Raw genomic sequence first — 15,533 nt, 5'->3', positions numbered from 1 at the left:
TAATCTTTTCCTATCAATTAAGGGTCCATATCAACTAAAAAGGAACAAAGAAGACAAAGCTACAGAACAAAAAAAAAAAAAAAAAAGCATTAAAACCCACATTTTCAGTCTTCCATGTCACCCTGGGATAATCAGGATGCAGTTTTAGCCTTTTAGGACCAAGGTTAAAGACTCTAGGTAAAAATACAGAATTTTCTACGAAATTTTGAATCATTCACGACGTTAACTGGTACCTCCCTACAATATGCAAATATCATATATGCTTTCAATTGACATTCTAATGTTCTTGAACGAAGAAAAATCGAAGACTAACCAACGAAAAACCAAATCCCCTTTTGATTCAAAACCCAACCCTAAACCTAACCCTAAAATTAATCTCAAATCTATACGTAAATTTAACTAAAACAAGTTATAAATCATAGTTCTTACTATATTAGCACTCTGAAATTTAGAAGCTAGGAGCTAGAAAGCTTGGAATGAAGAGGAAAGGAGGCCGAAGGGGAAAGAGAGAGCGTCTGGAACTGGAAGAGTGTAGGAGATAGATGAATAAACTTGAGAAAGAGAACACAAAGTCTTAGTCCACAGACTAGAAGAAAGAAAACAAAGGGTTATGTTATGTGGCCATGTTATGATGTGGTTGAGTCCATACTAAATGTATGGACTTAATGAAAATAACCAATTTTAACATTTAATAACGGTATGCGGTTTCGGTTTTGGTTCGGTTTCGGAGGGCTAAAACCGAAACCAAACTGTTTTTCCCCTATTCGGTTCGGTTTCAAACCGAAACCGTTTTGAAATCGCAAAACCAAACCGTTCAGTTCGGTTTGATTTGGTTCGTGTTTCGGTTGAGGTTTTCGGTTTCAAGTGCCCACCCCTAGTTTTGAATCCTCCAACTAAGGTATAACTCAATTTATGAATATTTTGTTCATTTGATTTCAATTTTTTTAAAGTTTAGAAGATGAGTGTTTGGGTTTCAATTTTTTTCATCAATCTTGAATGATTTGTTAAACTTTCTGCAATTGGAAAATTCTAAGGAAAAACTTCTAACCAATGTTCTTATATTATAAACTTCCTTGCTTGTTCATAAATATAAGGGGATGAATTGTTTGATTTGTTACTTATGCACATCAGTAGAAAGAAAAAAGGCAAATGTATGGGTTTGGTAGTCGAAGGAAAACAAAAGTAGCCATGGAAATGCTAGTGTGAAGAGGGGGGTGGCCGGTGGGGCAAGGACACCTCTTTTAAAAAAATAAAAAATAAAATCAATTACAAATGTTATTTTATAAAGGGAATGAGTGTAAAGATAACTTAACATTTTGACTTGGGTTTGAGAGGGTAGTTTAGGTAATAAATTTGGGTTTAAAGAGAGATTAATTCTTTAATAAAAACAAGAGACCTACTAGATCCACCCCATAATCTTATTTTCCCACCCACGTTATAATCTCACCCACCTTAAAAAGTTAAAAAATTAAAATGCTATTTCCCCACCCACTATTATTCTCAAAATAACCTTTAATATATACATACATGTGAAATTATAAAATTGTCTCTTAAAAAATATAAACAAATAATATGTAAATGAAAACCACTAAGATCTGCAAATTCAAATGGAAACGACAGAGGTATCCAAATTCAAAAGAATTCGACAACGACAAATTCAAAAATACAACGGACAAATTCAAATGACCCACACACACAAATTATTCTTCTACCTTTTCAATGGAAACATAATCTTCTAACTCTTCCGTAGAAGCGTCATCTTCCACCTCTTCAATGAAAAAGTTATCTTCTAAGTCCATTGATATGTTTTTTTTTCACTTTCTTTGAATGAAAGGAGATGAAAATATGAGTTAGGATTTAAGGTAAACAAATCGTCTCCCACGCCCAACCTTTTTTTTTTTTCTTTCAAATCAACCAAAACAAGATAATTAATGTTCTTATCAGTCTGTTTCGCAAATGGACAAATTTGTAATTAAAAAAATTTATTAAAAGGTAGGTGGGAAGATAAGACATTAGAGTGAAAATAACATCACTAAAAAACAATATAGATGAAGATAGTAAGCTGGGTGCGGAAAGATATTACATGGATTCAAATAAAATTTCCCTATGAGATTTGGTAATGTGAGATCAATATTTGTTTGCATAGTTTTTAGGAAAGAAAATCAATTTGATTTGCCGTTGGTTGGTGGGCAAAAAGTTAAATTGGGTTTAACCAAATCAAATTCAATATAATATTGGGATATTGTGAAAAAAGCCCATGATTGTTCCTGTAACCGCTGCCTTAGGGTTTATTTATATATTCTATTAATCAGCGGCATGGTGAGCCAGTTTTGCAGCTTTGCATCATCAACGTTTTGAGCGTGAATTTCATCTAGCAAAGTTGTGGAGCTTAATTGACAGTTAGATTAGAGAGTTATCTGAGTCAAACACTTTAGTCTGCATCATATCATTCATTATGCATGATGAAGCTATGTTCACAAAACTTGGGGCTCTGAAGTGACTACATTCGCGACTAGAGGTGTGCAACTAATAGGAGATGAATAGATGCAAGTACAAGGACAAGATGTCAAGACAGTTTTATAGTCGGTGTCTAGTAAGTTGTGTCTAGCAGCTGACGCTTTACTTATTAGTTGAAAACTATTATGTCTATGCACGGTGTGAGTTTGATCACCGCTGATTCTCCTCTATCCTAACAACTAACTATTTAACCCACGCTATTATTTTTCGAAGAAAAAAAAAAGTTTTTCTTGCATGAGCTTTGTACTTGTTTGTTTGACATTAGTGGATTCTTTAAATGGCAATGTGCTCCTGAAATTTTTTGAATGTGTGTGTGTTTTACCACGTAAAAGAAAAATAGTGTGTTCTCATCTTCTTATTTAATATATTTAATTGTTGCTGCATCGCAAGATTAAAATGCTCGCGAGTCTAAACGTTTTTAACTGGGCTGTTTATTTGTTGGGTTTTGGTTCCTCAACCCATCTACATTTTCATAAGCTTATTTTGTTTTATTTTATCTCAACATATATTTTGATTTACAAACAATATTCAACACAAATCTACAGTAAAGGGAGAAAAGAGTGTTTCAACATAGAATGCAACGAGTTGAGCATGAAGATCTTAACTACTAGAGCAATCCACATGTCTTATAATTTCTTGTATTAGTAAATCAATTGATTCTTCACGATCCTCTTTGTCAATAACTGGAGTGCTAAAAATTAAAGGGGTTATTTCTTTTTCTTTTAAATGAAAGGTAATATTGTTATGATGTAATATAATGTTGAATAATGATTAATTATAAGCTTAGAGAGAAGGATAAACCAACTGATATCGAACAAGAGCATATTGAATTCTAGGAGTCGACCCGATCTGATACCATGTAAATTAATAAAATGATGAGAAATAATAAAAATTAATTAAAACTATGATTCTTTTCATAGACCCAAAATAAAGAAGATTACAAATTGCAAACGACTTTAATCCAAAAGATTACATCTTGCTAGAACTTTCGAAATTACAAAAAGTATATTATAAATTATCCTAGCATAAAAATAAACCAAATTACTACTTAGGGGTCGGCGTTTCCGTTTCCAGATGGCATAGTTGGTTTTGGTACACCTACTTTCATTGCCTGAATAATTTCCATTTGCAGACGCGACCTACTGATTATCTTCTCTACATCATCTGCAATGACAAGATCAGGAACTTCATCATTAGTTACCAAACATATATATGTTAAACAATGATTTAATGTATGCATATGTGTGTGTGTGTGTGTGTGTGTGTGTGAGAGAGAGAGAGAGAGAGAGAGATTTAATGTATATATTAGTACCCTAAATACATACAGTGTTTTGGATTTTCAGAAACATTGGCAAAGGCTACTTTGGATGAGAACAATAGCAATATAATTATGGGAATCATGTAAACAACGCTAGCCTTGTGAACCATATTGCAGATAGATATACAAGTTTGGCTCCGTCGTTCCCATACAACTACTTATATATAAAGCGATAACTAAGACGCGTCTTAGGTTTTTAATTTTGTACAAGTCGTTACTTTACTTACAACTGAGTATTGCATGCTAAGTCAAGGGTTGCCCATTAAGTAATTATCATTTTATGAGTCTTCCATTGTTCCTTGCTGCGAAATTTCTTATATGTGTGTGTGGAAATTTTTTATATTGCATGCTAAGTCAAGGGTTGCCAATTAACTAATTATCATTTTATGAGTCTTCCATTGTTCCTTGCTGCGAAATATCTTATATGTGTGTGTGGATATTTTTTATATTGCATGCTAAGTCAAGGGTTGCCCATTAAGTAATTATCATTTTATGAGTCTTCCATTGTTCCTTGCTGCGAAATTTCTTATATGTGTGTGTGGAAATTTCTTACATGTGTGTGATCCTAGGTAATCTGAAGGATGTGTGCGAAATTCTTTAGGTGTTAGAGCAACTCCAGTGTTGTAAATGCCCCCTAGGGCAAGTCACTACTGAATAGCGTCTAATGAACAATAACTGTCTTTTGCATTTCCATCCCTACACTGAATAGCCATGGCAATAGGTAATAAAATATTAGTATTTTTTATTTTATAAAATAATACAAAATAATTTTATTTGTAATTTCAGATAAGATTTTTAATCGTTCTCGTTGCGCCATTTGTCATTATCCGAGAAGACAATTTTTTGTGATAGATTTCGATAAGATATTTATCCAATGCCCTTGTGCCACGTGTCGTTACCTTTTCAGAATCGGTGAGGATAGATTTATGATAAGTTTTTTAATCAATTATGTTGCGCCACATGTCACAATCTGAAGACAATCTTTAAGGATAGATTTCAATCAGATTTTTAACGAATGACGGCATGCCACGTGATATTATCTACAACCTAATCCTTTCTTTTTCCTCCACATAACTCACCATCCAGAACCAGAAATCACACACCAAAATCAAATTCTCTATCATTATTCATAGTTTCTGCTTCCTTCTTCACCAAAATTAAAATCTCTATCATTATTCATAGTTTCTGCTTCCTTCTTACAATGTCTTCTTCTTCAAGGATGTTGTGGGAAATTGAGGAGCAAGAGAAAGAATTGTTTAAGCAAGGGGAAGAAATGTTCAATCTCTAAGTGGCCCAAAATGAGATGGAAGATGAAGGGGATGAGGAGCATAGAAAGAGAGATGACGAAGCAAGAAGCCAAAAAGCCTTACATTCCCGTCGAATCATCCAAGTTGTGGCTCAGATCTGTAGGCCCAACCATTCCGCAAACCTTGATAAAAGTAGGCAACGACGAGGTACGACAATTATTTTGTCCATAACAGTGCATTCCCTAATACATACTTTAGACGTCGTTTTAGAATGGAACGACATTTGTTCAACAAAATCATGATTGCTGTTTGCAACCACGATTCTTACTTTGTGCAAAAGAATGATGCTTTTGGTGTTATGGGTCTCTTTCTTGAGCAAAAAATTACAGCTGCCTTGCAGATGCTTGCATATGGAGCATCTACAGACTAAGTGGATGAGATAGCGAGGATGGGGAAATCAACCATTCTTAAGTCCCTGATGAGGTTTTGCTCCATAATCAAATCTCTCTACACCATAGAGTACCTCCAGAAACCTACTAAGATGGACTAACAAAGGCTTCTGAAGAAAGCCGAGATGCGAGGTTTTTCTGGGATGATTGGAAGCAATGAATGTATGCACTGGACCTAGAAAAACTGTCGAAGTGCATGGCAATGAGCTTATGAGGACAAAAAAGGAGCAAAAAGTATCATTTTGGAGGCAGTGGTGTCATTTGATACATGGATTTGGCACGCTTTTTTTTATGTTTCGGGGGCTCAAAATGACCTTAATGTCCTTGCCCAATCCCTAGTGTTCAATGATGTCTTGGAAGGAAAAACACCAAGAGTCACGTACTGGGTTAACGGACAAAAGTACCAAAGGCCATACTACCTAGCAGACGGCATTTACCCAAGGTGGTCATCGTTTGTCAAAACAGTGCCACGTCTACGAAGTGCAAAGGAAAAACACTTTGCAAGCTGTCAAAAGGGGTGTAGGAAGGATGTGAAGCGTTGTTTTGGTATCCTCCAAGCTCGTTGGGCGATTGTCACGGGTACTGCCAAAATGTTTGATTTAGAGTCACTTTGATCTATCATCATGATGTGCATCATTCTTCACAACATGATTGTGGAAGATGAGTAGGATTATGATGCTGTTGATGAATATGAGCCAGACACGATGAACAATTCCAGAACACAAATATATTGTGCTCATGACGCCATCGAAGATCCCTTGCAAGACGAGCCATTACAAAGGGATGGACGTTACAATGAAAGGCTCATTCAACGATATACTGCGATTCAAGACCCATATATGCACAATGCCCAACAAATTAACTTGATAGAGCACTAGTGGAAATTGAAACAAGCTCAAGAAACTTAGGTTCATTTAGTGTGTTTGTTTTTATTTGGTGTGTTGATTTAATTTTATTTGGTGTGTTTTTTAAGTTCATTTAGTGAGTTTTTTTCTTTTATTTGGTGTGTTTGTAATTTTATTTGGTATGTTTTTGTCCTTTGAATAAAGATTCTCTTAGTTTAAATAAATTACCAAATTAAATAAATATACTCTTAGTTTAAATAAAGTACTAAATTCAATAAATTGGAAACAACATAAAGGACTATAGTCAATAAATAAGAAATTACAACCCAAAGTGATTGTAAAATTATGGGCTCCGACTAAAAACAAATTCCCTAGTCCCTCGTGAATGGAAAATCATCACCTAACCAATTTGTGGTGCTAGGATCATCTCCTCTTGTGGTGCTAGGACCATCTCCTCTTGCTCTCGCTTCCCTTGCACGCCTCCTTCGCACCATGTTAGCTTTCTCCGAATTCCAAAATTATTTAGAATTCGGTGAGTTCCCCTCTAAAGGCTCTTTCATAATGTCACGATCTTGTTGAGCCCTTCTTTCTTCTTTAATCTCTTCCCTTTCTTGCCTAAGTAGCTCTCTTTCTCTCTCATTAGCTTGAAATAATCTCTCAGCATCTGCAGCATCTGCCTCCTCTCTAACCTTATCAGCCTCAAATTTAACCATTTCCCGTGCCAAAGTCAATTCACCTTGGCGAGCAAGTTCATCCATAAATTTTCCATAATCATTCTTTGGAAGCACTCCCTTTTCTCTTTGAAGCCTTCTTACCTGGTGGCCTAATTGGATATCAGGTCGACCCCGACACTTGTTCAGGGGGCGTTTCCGACACTTCTTCTGGGTCGGTTTCATGAATATGTAAGTCATGAACGGGCATAGAGTGTAGAGGGGTGCTGTTCATGATAACTTCTGGACTGAGAAGCACAACTCTGAATTTAAGACAATCTTTGACAATATTCCAACATTCCCACCGGGTGAATGATTTGTTTTTGTTTCTGGTTTTGGCATTATACCAAGCTTGTGCTTGAAGTATCTACACAATACAGGAGAAGAAATAATTATAATCAAAGTAGCTAACAAATAAATAATACAAACAAATAATTATAATGTAAATTTGGGTATAGTACAAACAAATAAATAATATATTGTTACCTGATCCGCTAAATTTTTCCCACTTCGAAGATTAGCACTAGCTTGTGCCAAGGCGTCTCTCCAAAGACTAAACGATTGGCATAGTATTCTCCAATGACTGGACATCAATTCTTTGGTTCTTTTCCCACTAATTTTTTCAAGATAATTTGTATAAATAACACTACATTTCTCGCAACTGCGTCTCATTACCCGTAATCAGATCATAAGTAACTTCATCCCAGCTAGAACACAATGTAACATCTTTAGGAAGCGGCCAATTCGTACCTGCATCATTAGTCATTTTGTTGGAAACCAATTGGATTGAAACTTTGAGAGAAAGATTGGAATATGGTTGAAAGTATTTGAGAAAATATGAAATTGTGGTGTAAGGTAGAAGATAATGAGAATGTATTTATAGAAAAGTAGAATCATTTTTTTTTTTTAAATGTCAGATTTTTTATTAATGTTTAACATATTTTATTAACTTAATTCATTTCTACCGTTGGATTAAAAAAAATTGAAATCCAAGCCTCCAGATTGTGCCATATGGCACAACAGTAAAATTTCAGATTTTTTTATTGTTATTTCGTTTTCTTTTTTTAAATTTATAAAGGCAAATAACATGGACCATTGATCTCAAATCCAACGGCTAAAATTAACGAGAGTTTGAATTCATTTTTTTTTACCATTGGATTCACAAAAAGTAACCGTTGAAATCCAATGGATGCGAAACTGCCACGTGGCCTCCAATGGTAACCTTCTACCGTCTACACCACGGGCCCCAACCTTCATAAATGTTGTAGGGACGCACCCCCACGTGTGCGCGTTATGCACGCGCCTGATGCAAAAATAATATAATAGTGGCTGACACCACCCTAATGTCAGCATTGCATCACCCTCACCTCGGGCTCTCAGGCCACCGATTCGTGCTGGGCCTGTCGCTCGGGCCTCTTCATGCGCTGAAGCCCACATGGGCTAGAGTTGATCGCCCCAACGATTTGCTCCTGTGCAATCCACGGTCCATCGGGCTAAAGGCCCCGCTGGACTTGCTCTTATAAAAGTGGATGACTTACGCATCATCCCACCACTTCCTATCAGCCAACAATTGTTGAAAATGTGCTGACTACTTTCATATTTCTTGGCTTCAGCACGATATATATGCTTTCCTATATAAAGGCCTATCAACTCACAAATATTATATAAAAGAAAATCTACAACCTCTTGTTTCCATTATTTTGTAATTTCATTTTGATAATGAGAGAGACTACTGCTACTGTCCCGAGTGCTTAGCCACACTTGTCGAACCTCATAAATATTGTGTCTTATTTATTTTCTGTCCTACTGCACATAAATCCTCAATTTTTAAGTTCATAAAAATAATAATAATAATAAATACGAATTTAAACTATATTATTATTAATCTATTATGAGGTTAAACCCACTTTCTCCCTTTTACTAGAGTAACATTTGTTAAAAAAAAATAAAAAAATAAATAATGATGGAAAGTGCAACAGGTAGAGGTGCCGGTGCAGGTAGTAGAGTCTGCTCTAATTACTTCCAAGACAAATGTATGAACAAATTAATAATGTTGAAGGCGCTAGTCTAGCATCAATGTGAGATTTGTGCCTATAGTTTAGCATAGGCAAAATGAGGAGAAAAAAGTATATTAAGTTAATATATACCTTTTTTTTTTGGACAATACATTTTTTATTTATTATCATTATTTTTATTATTAATGTGACTGGTGCGACGGTATAATTGTCAATACAATAATATATACTAGTATATGAATTCTTTTTATTTTTAAAATTGAATGGGAGAGAAAGAATGTGATAGTTTGTCTCGAATTATATTACCGATGGCGTGAAATGACGATTTTGCCCTTGGACGTTAGTTGGTGTCATGGGTGATTTGCTTTTTTTTTTTTTTTTTTTTTTTGTTGGTGACTCAGTTGGACATCACACACTCATAGACACCCATACCTTACCCGTTGACCTCTCTCTCTCATCTCTCTCGGATTTTCTTGCCATTTCCATACAACCCATACGGACAAACCTCAAACCAACCCTTCTAGTAGCAGATCGTGATCGTGGTTGGAGTTTTTGGACTCCTTGCAAGCTCAGGAGTTGATCCATACTTTGGTTGGACGTGGAACCTTCGAAAACCTTAGTTTCTCGCGAGCTCCGATTTTGGTATTGTTCATGCAATCGTGATCGTGGAATTTTCAGTGAGTTTTAAGGTTATAGGAAGTTTTAGAACATCTTCACGAAGCTCGGGGGAGTGATTTTGAAGTGATTTGGACGTCAGGAAGTCCAGGTTTAGCGAGTTGCAGGTTTTGCCCGAATATCAAAGTTTTTCAGCGGACTTTCCGTTGGTTTTAGGTCCCCAAAGTGGTAAGGTTTTGTATTGTAAGCTTCATTTTGGTACAAATTTCATGGAATTTGGTTAAGAATTGAAAAAGATATGAAGTTTTGAAGTTTTTCCAGAAATCGGCGAAAATTCAAGTTGCAGACGGTGGTGGACGGCAAGGTTCATCGGAGAAGACGAAGAATATTCTATCAACTTTGACAGAATATACTAACGGCATCAAGTATATTTAACAGTATATTCCATTTTTGGACAGAATATTCCCTAATGCCGTTAGGGTTTCTGTACGTGTGCCAGGCACGTGCCTGCGCATGTCCGGCCCATGGTGGCGCGTGGGACATTGGAAAATTATTTTAAAAATATAGGGATGTTCGTGAGGTTGATTAGATCACGTTGGTATATTCAAACACCCTATTTGAGCATTGTATAAGAAGTTATTAGCTAGTTTTGTTTATGTGCTTTAAATTAATGTTTATATAGTTGTTTCGCATATAGGTGAGACCTATCCTCAGGACTAGCGCAGTCAATCGAGGCTCGGGGGCTATGACCCTTCCACATACCAGTGAGTGGGCTTTTGGTTTTCCGTATATACTTATATACTTGAGATTTTTCCCAGAAAATCAAAATCGATTTAAATGAATTATGTTTGAAATGCCATGCAAAGTATCGGCCTATTTTACTCATGCATTAGTAGTTGCATATATTTATGATTGGTGCTGCGGATGCATAGGTAAGTGTTAGGTAAGTTTATAGATTATGGTGGTGAGATTGATGATTATGTGAGATATGTTGAGAGCTCATAAACCTGCACCCCGGTGTTAGTGCTCCCACCCAGAGTTAGGCCACAGTCCTTCATGTGATGTTCACTTCCCACACCATACGCTCATCTTGGATCCAAGTTAGGTGCACAGTCATGTCGTACAGACCACTATAGGTGGTTCCGACTCGTAGGTGACCCGCGATTATTCGCACAACCTTCACGTGATCGTAGCACTTGAGCGTATTTATTTACACCCAGTCCTGTTATACAGACCACTTTAGGTGGTTCCGACTTGTGTGCAGGTATATTTGTTGAGATGTGAATTTAAGCCGTACAGGTCACGTTAGGTGACTCCGGCTAGATGGATGAGCTCTAGATTCAATCCTACAGGTCACGTTAGGTGACTCTGGATGACATATCATTTGCATTGATTGATATCACCTGGCTTACATATATTTTTTATGTTGAGATATTTGACATGGCATATTGGTAAATTTTGCTATTCTGAGCATGGTTGTGATATATATATATATATATATATATATATTCTATTTTCTGGGAAATTATATAGGTTTTACAGCGAGGGGTTAGAACTTTTGAGAAATGAAATGATTTTGAAAAGTCTTTTTTTTGCCCACTCACACTTTCTGTTTTGCGCCCCTCCAGGTTCTAGTTAGGAGTGCTTTTTGGTGGCTTGCGAGGAATCCACGGCAGCTCTGACAGATTTCACAAATGTAGGATCACCTTTGGGTGTTGTTTAATTAGTACTTGTCCAGTCGGACTGCACTTAGGCTATTTATGCTCTGGATGTGTATTTCGCACTTACTCTCGCACTAGCATGTTATCTTAGCTAGTACTGTTAGTAGTTTGGTTTTTATTTATTCGTATTTCTCTTTATCTTTTTACTTCTGCACTTTGTACATGGTTACGTCACTCTCACGTGACGGCCAGCACGCCTTGATTTCGGTCGGGGTGTGTTAAAGAAAGTAAGAGAACTGAGAGTAGGGAGATAAGGAGAGAGGGAAAGAAGGAGAGAGGTTTAATTATTTTAATTTTTTTTTTTTAAAAATTAGAAATGTTCAAATCACCTCTAGAAACAAAAAACAACAATATTTTGTTTTATGAAATTACGTTACTACCCTTAACTTTTTTGTTGTGATAGAAGCCTAAATTGTCTTTTCACCCTCTTTTAATTGACAAAGAGGTTCTATAAATATGTAATTTAGATTATAACATAAATGGTGCGGCACTGTCGCCCTTCTCATAATAACAATCATTATATTTAACTTTTGATATTTATATGAATGGTGCTGTATTAGAACCCTTGTCACAATCTTTACTTATTAAAAGTAATTTATTTATAGTGGCTGGAATAACCTCCCTCTACTGTAATTTACCTATTGTACTACAGTTTGCTATGATGAGTATATATCAGGACCTGAAGTTCTTGATTCTCATCCTATAAAAATATTGGACTTGAAAATCCGTACCCGATGCTCCTTGATCAAAATTGAAACATGAAGTATCTTAATCAATTGAGAGAAAAATAGTTATTCAATTTAATTGAAATAATGGCAACAAGCACCTCAGTCCACCTACTAATAAATAAGGGTAAGAAGTTCCTTGATTCATGTAAATGAGGATCATAAATCTCTTAATCTATGTACATATTAAGTATGACATAAATTTCAAAATTATGAACCTAAATGTTCTAATAATGTCGATATCGACAATAAATTTTGAGTATATATGTTTTGACCTGAAGTTCCAAAATATAAATAATTTTAAGAACTTGAAGTTCTAATACTACAGTCTAGTGGTATTCCTTTTCACTTTTAAGTGAGAGGTCATCGGTTTGATTCTCGCCAAAGGCAAATTTGAACCACATTATATTGCTAGCCTATAATAAGGCTTAGCCCACTCATCCACCCTTAGTGTAGACAATATCATGGAAAAATGGAAAAGCTTTAGTTTTGAATCGAAACCTAACCTAGAAACTACGACTAACAATTAACCTCTCAATAATTGCATTAGAAACTAGCAATACTAGTGTATTAATCGTCCCCACCTTCCTTCGTCTTCACCTATCCCTCTGTCTCCCATCTTAATTTAAACTCTATGCACGTATGCATGTTTCACTGCCTTGGGCCTTCATGTTCCTCACCCTTTGCCTCTTTCATTTCTTTGTTTCCCAGAATATCACTTTCATACCATTATTTTCCCCTCTTTCCCTCGACAAATGCTGGCTTCTTCTAGGGTTTAGCGAGCAAATATCTGATCCTCTTCCACCATCTTTCTGGCCCATGCATGAATTCAAATTCAAAGTCACGAAGGGTCCCACGGTTGTTAGTTTTAATCGGGATCTTGATGATGTGTAGCCAAAGAGAGGACATAAGTCATCATGTATATGTAAAACCACCCAAAGAAAGAAGACCATGGCATCATATAAATCTTTTCCAAAATGTCAAATGATGGTATGGAAGATCATGATCATCGACAACTGTCGGGCCATGCATGTTTGCACACTTACATCTTTGATTGGGGCTCCACATTAGACATTGATCTAAATTGATTAGGGCTAAATCGTCACTTAAGGGTAATATTAAAGATTATAATTTCATTAATCGTGCATATTTGATCTTTTCCTAAAATAACTTGACCTAAAATGGCGTCGTTTTGGTCAAACGATATTTTAAAATATAATATTAAGAAGAGCAACTTTTCTTTCAGGCATTTTATCAAACAGTTGGAAGGTATGTATTAAACCAACTCCAATCTCCAAAGGGGCGGCACCTAAATTATCTGTAAAAATTCACTGGAGTTCAACTACCCCTTGGGGGGGGGGGGGTGGTGTTTCAGCTGACCCTCCTTTCCCTTTCGTCCATCCGCCACCGTTTCCACCATCTTTCTGGCATATGCATGAGTTCAAATTCAAAGCCACTAAAGGTTTCATGATTGCTAGTTTTAATTGGGATCTTGAAGATGTGTAACCAAAGAGAGGACATAATTCATCATATATATTTAAAACCACTCAAAGAAAGAAGATCATGGCATCATATAATTCTTTTCCCAAAGAGTGAACAACTTTTGTCATCTTCTATTAATGTAAATGATGGTGTGGCCAATATTTAATTGAGGGGTACGGTAAAAGAAAGAGAAGGGAGTGGAGAATAGATTTGAGGAATTGTGTGTTAATTCCCTATTCCTTGTGCCTTTATTTATAGTAATAAGAAGGAGAGAAACTTGCTCTCCAAGTAATACAAAGTATATTCGGAAAGATCTACTAGATCCCAAAGGATTCATATTCTATCTCTACTTAGGATTTACACAATCACAATGTTGAGAACATATGTCATAACACTCCCCCTTGAGCGTGCAAATACTCAAGTATATGGAGCATCAGATCTTCAGGCAAATGTAGAAGCAGTTGATGAAGTCATCTCGTCTAGTCGGCACAAGTAGCAAATGCGAGTCTCAAAACAAATGGAAGAAAGCATGAGTAGTAAAACTCACAAAACCTTGCTATGGCAAAACCCAAGGTGGGACAAAAGGCCATAGTCAAAAAGAGAAAAGTGCGAAGTTGCATTAAGTCAAAACTATATGTCTTCGGGACGCAAGTAGAACGTACACAAGGGTATGACTAACCCAGGATGAGTGTCTCGTCAAAACCTAGTCAGGTAGCAAAAACCTAGTGGAAAAAATGCTCCTAATCGTAGGAAAAATAGTACATTAAGGTCAAGTGAGTATACTTCTGGATACTCCCCATGAGTTTGACAAAACTTCCAAATGAAACTACAAGCATAGCAAATGAGAAAGTTGCACTTACCAATTCCTCGGACAAGCTTTTGGAAGGTAGACTTCGGCAGTGGCGTTGTAGAGGTTGGCAAGGTTGTCTGGGATCAGACTGCTTGACTTCAATCTTCTGGTGCTTATGCTGATGTAGACACAATATGCTTGGCGTTGACTTGTTGGATGTATCATGACCTGGTCAATACATATAGCGTTGTCTTCATGGATCGTTGTTGGGACTCAACGATGGATGAAAATTGCAAGGAGTTTGAATATGCTCAACAAGAGTTCTCGAGCTGCCTACAACATTATAGCATTATCCATGGCTGTTGTTTTTTATTTATTTGTGTTTCAGTGTTTGTGTGTGTGTGTTTTTTGCTGCAATTATTTAATTTTATTTGATGAAAGAAATTCATCTGACCTGCACTCACTAACATGCACTAACCTAAGCAATTTCTCAGAAGGAAAACAAACGTCAATCAGAACTGCAACAAATTTATAATAAATTTATAATATGAAGTTGAAGTGAAGGGTTTCGTATAGGAGGACAGGCTAGCACAAAAACAACTTTCGCTTTTTGATATGCCAAAGCCAAACAAATTACTAATACTTCTACTTTCCATAGAAAGGGTCTTATATATCAATACTTTCATTATGACTATTGTAAAACGTTGATGAAAAAAAATTGAAACCCAAATACTCATCTTTCTATAGTCTAAGAAAAATTGAAATCAGATGAACACAAATTTTCATAAATCAAGTTATACTTTAGTTGGAGAATTCAAAACTTCAAAATCACCATCCATCGATATAAAAAAAATAAAAAATAAAAAAAATAAAAACTTGTTTTTCTCCATAAAAGCTATTAGGGTTTTAACCAGAATTAACACAGGATAAACAATAAGTGATGATAAGATTTAATTACAGTGTGTGGGTTTATTGATAAATTTTAATTTTATTATAAATTTCATTTTGTACTTGATGGTAATTATTATGATAGCCCGTATCGAATTATATTACTGATGGTGTGAAATGACAATTTTACCCTTCGAAGTTAGTTGGTATC

At 35.8% G+C, this 15,533-nt stretch overlaps 1 long non-coding RNA gene across 1 annotated transcript; it reads right to left on the bottom strand.

Annotated features, from left to right (window-relative positions):
• Positions 1-3,409: 3,409 nt before the first annotated feature.
• Positions 3,410-4,079, bottom strand: LOC125468356. The gene is made up of 2 exons (XR_007250757.1): positions 3,843-4,079; positions 3,410-3,681 (listed from the first exon to the last, which is right to left on the bottom strand). It is a non-coding gene; the product is annotated as an uncharacterized LOC125468356 (long non-coding RNA).
• Between the last annotated feature and the right edge of the window lie 11,454 nt (positions 4,080-15,533).

The sequence above is a fragment of a genome, unplaced genomic scaffold (assembly GCF_019419815.1).
Source record: "Pyrus x bretschneideri cultivar Hongxiangsu unplaced genomic scaffold, Pyrus_bretschneideri_v1 Contig37, whole genome shotgun sequence".
Taxonomy (NCBI): Eukaryota; Viridiplantae; Streptophyta; class Magnoliopsida; order Rosales; family Rosaceae; genus Pyrus; species Pyrus x bretschneideri.
This window is presented reverse-complemented; position numbering and strand designations above follow the sequence as displayed.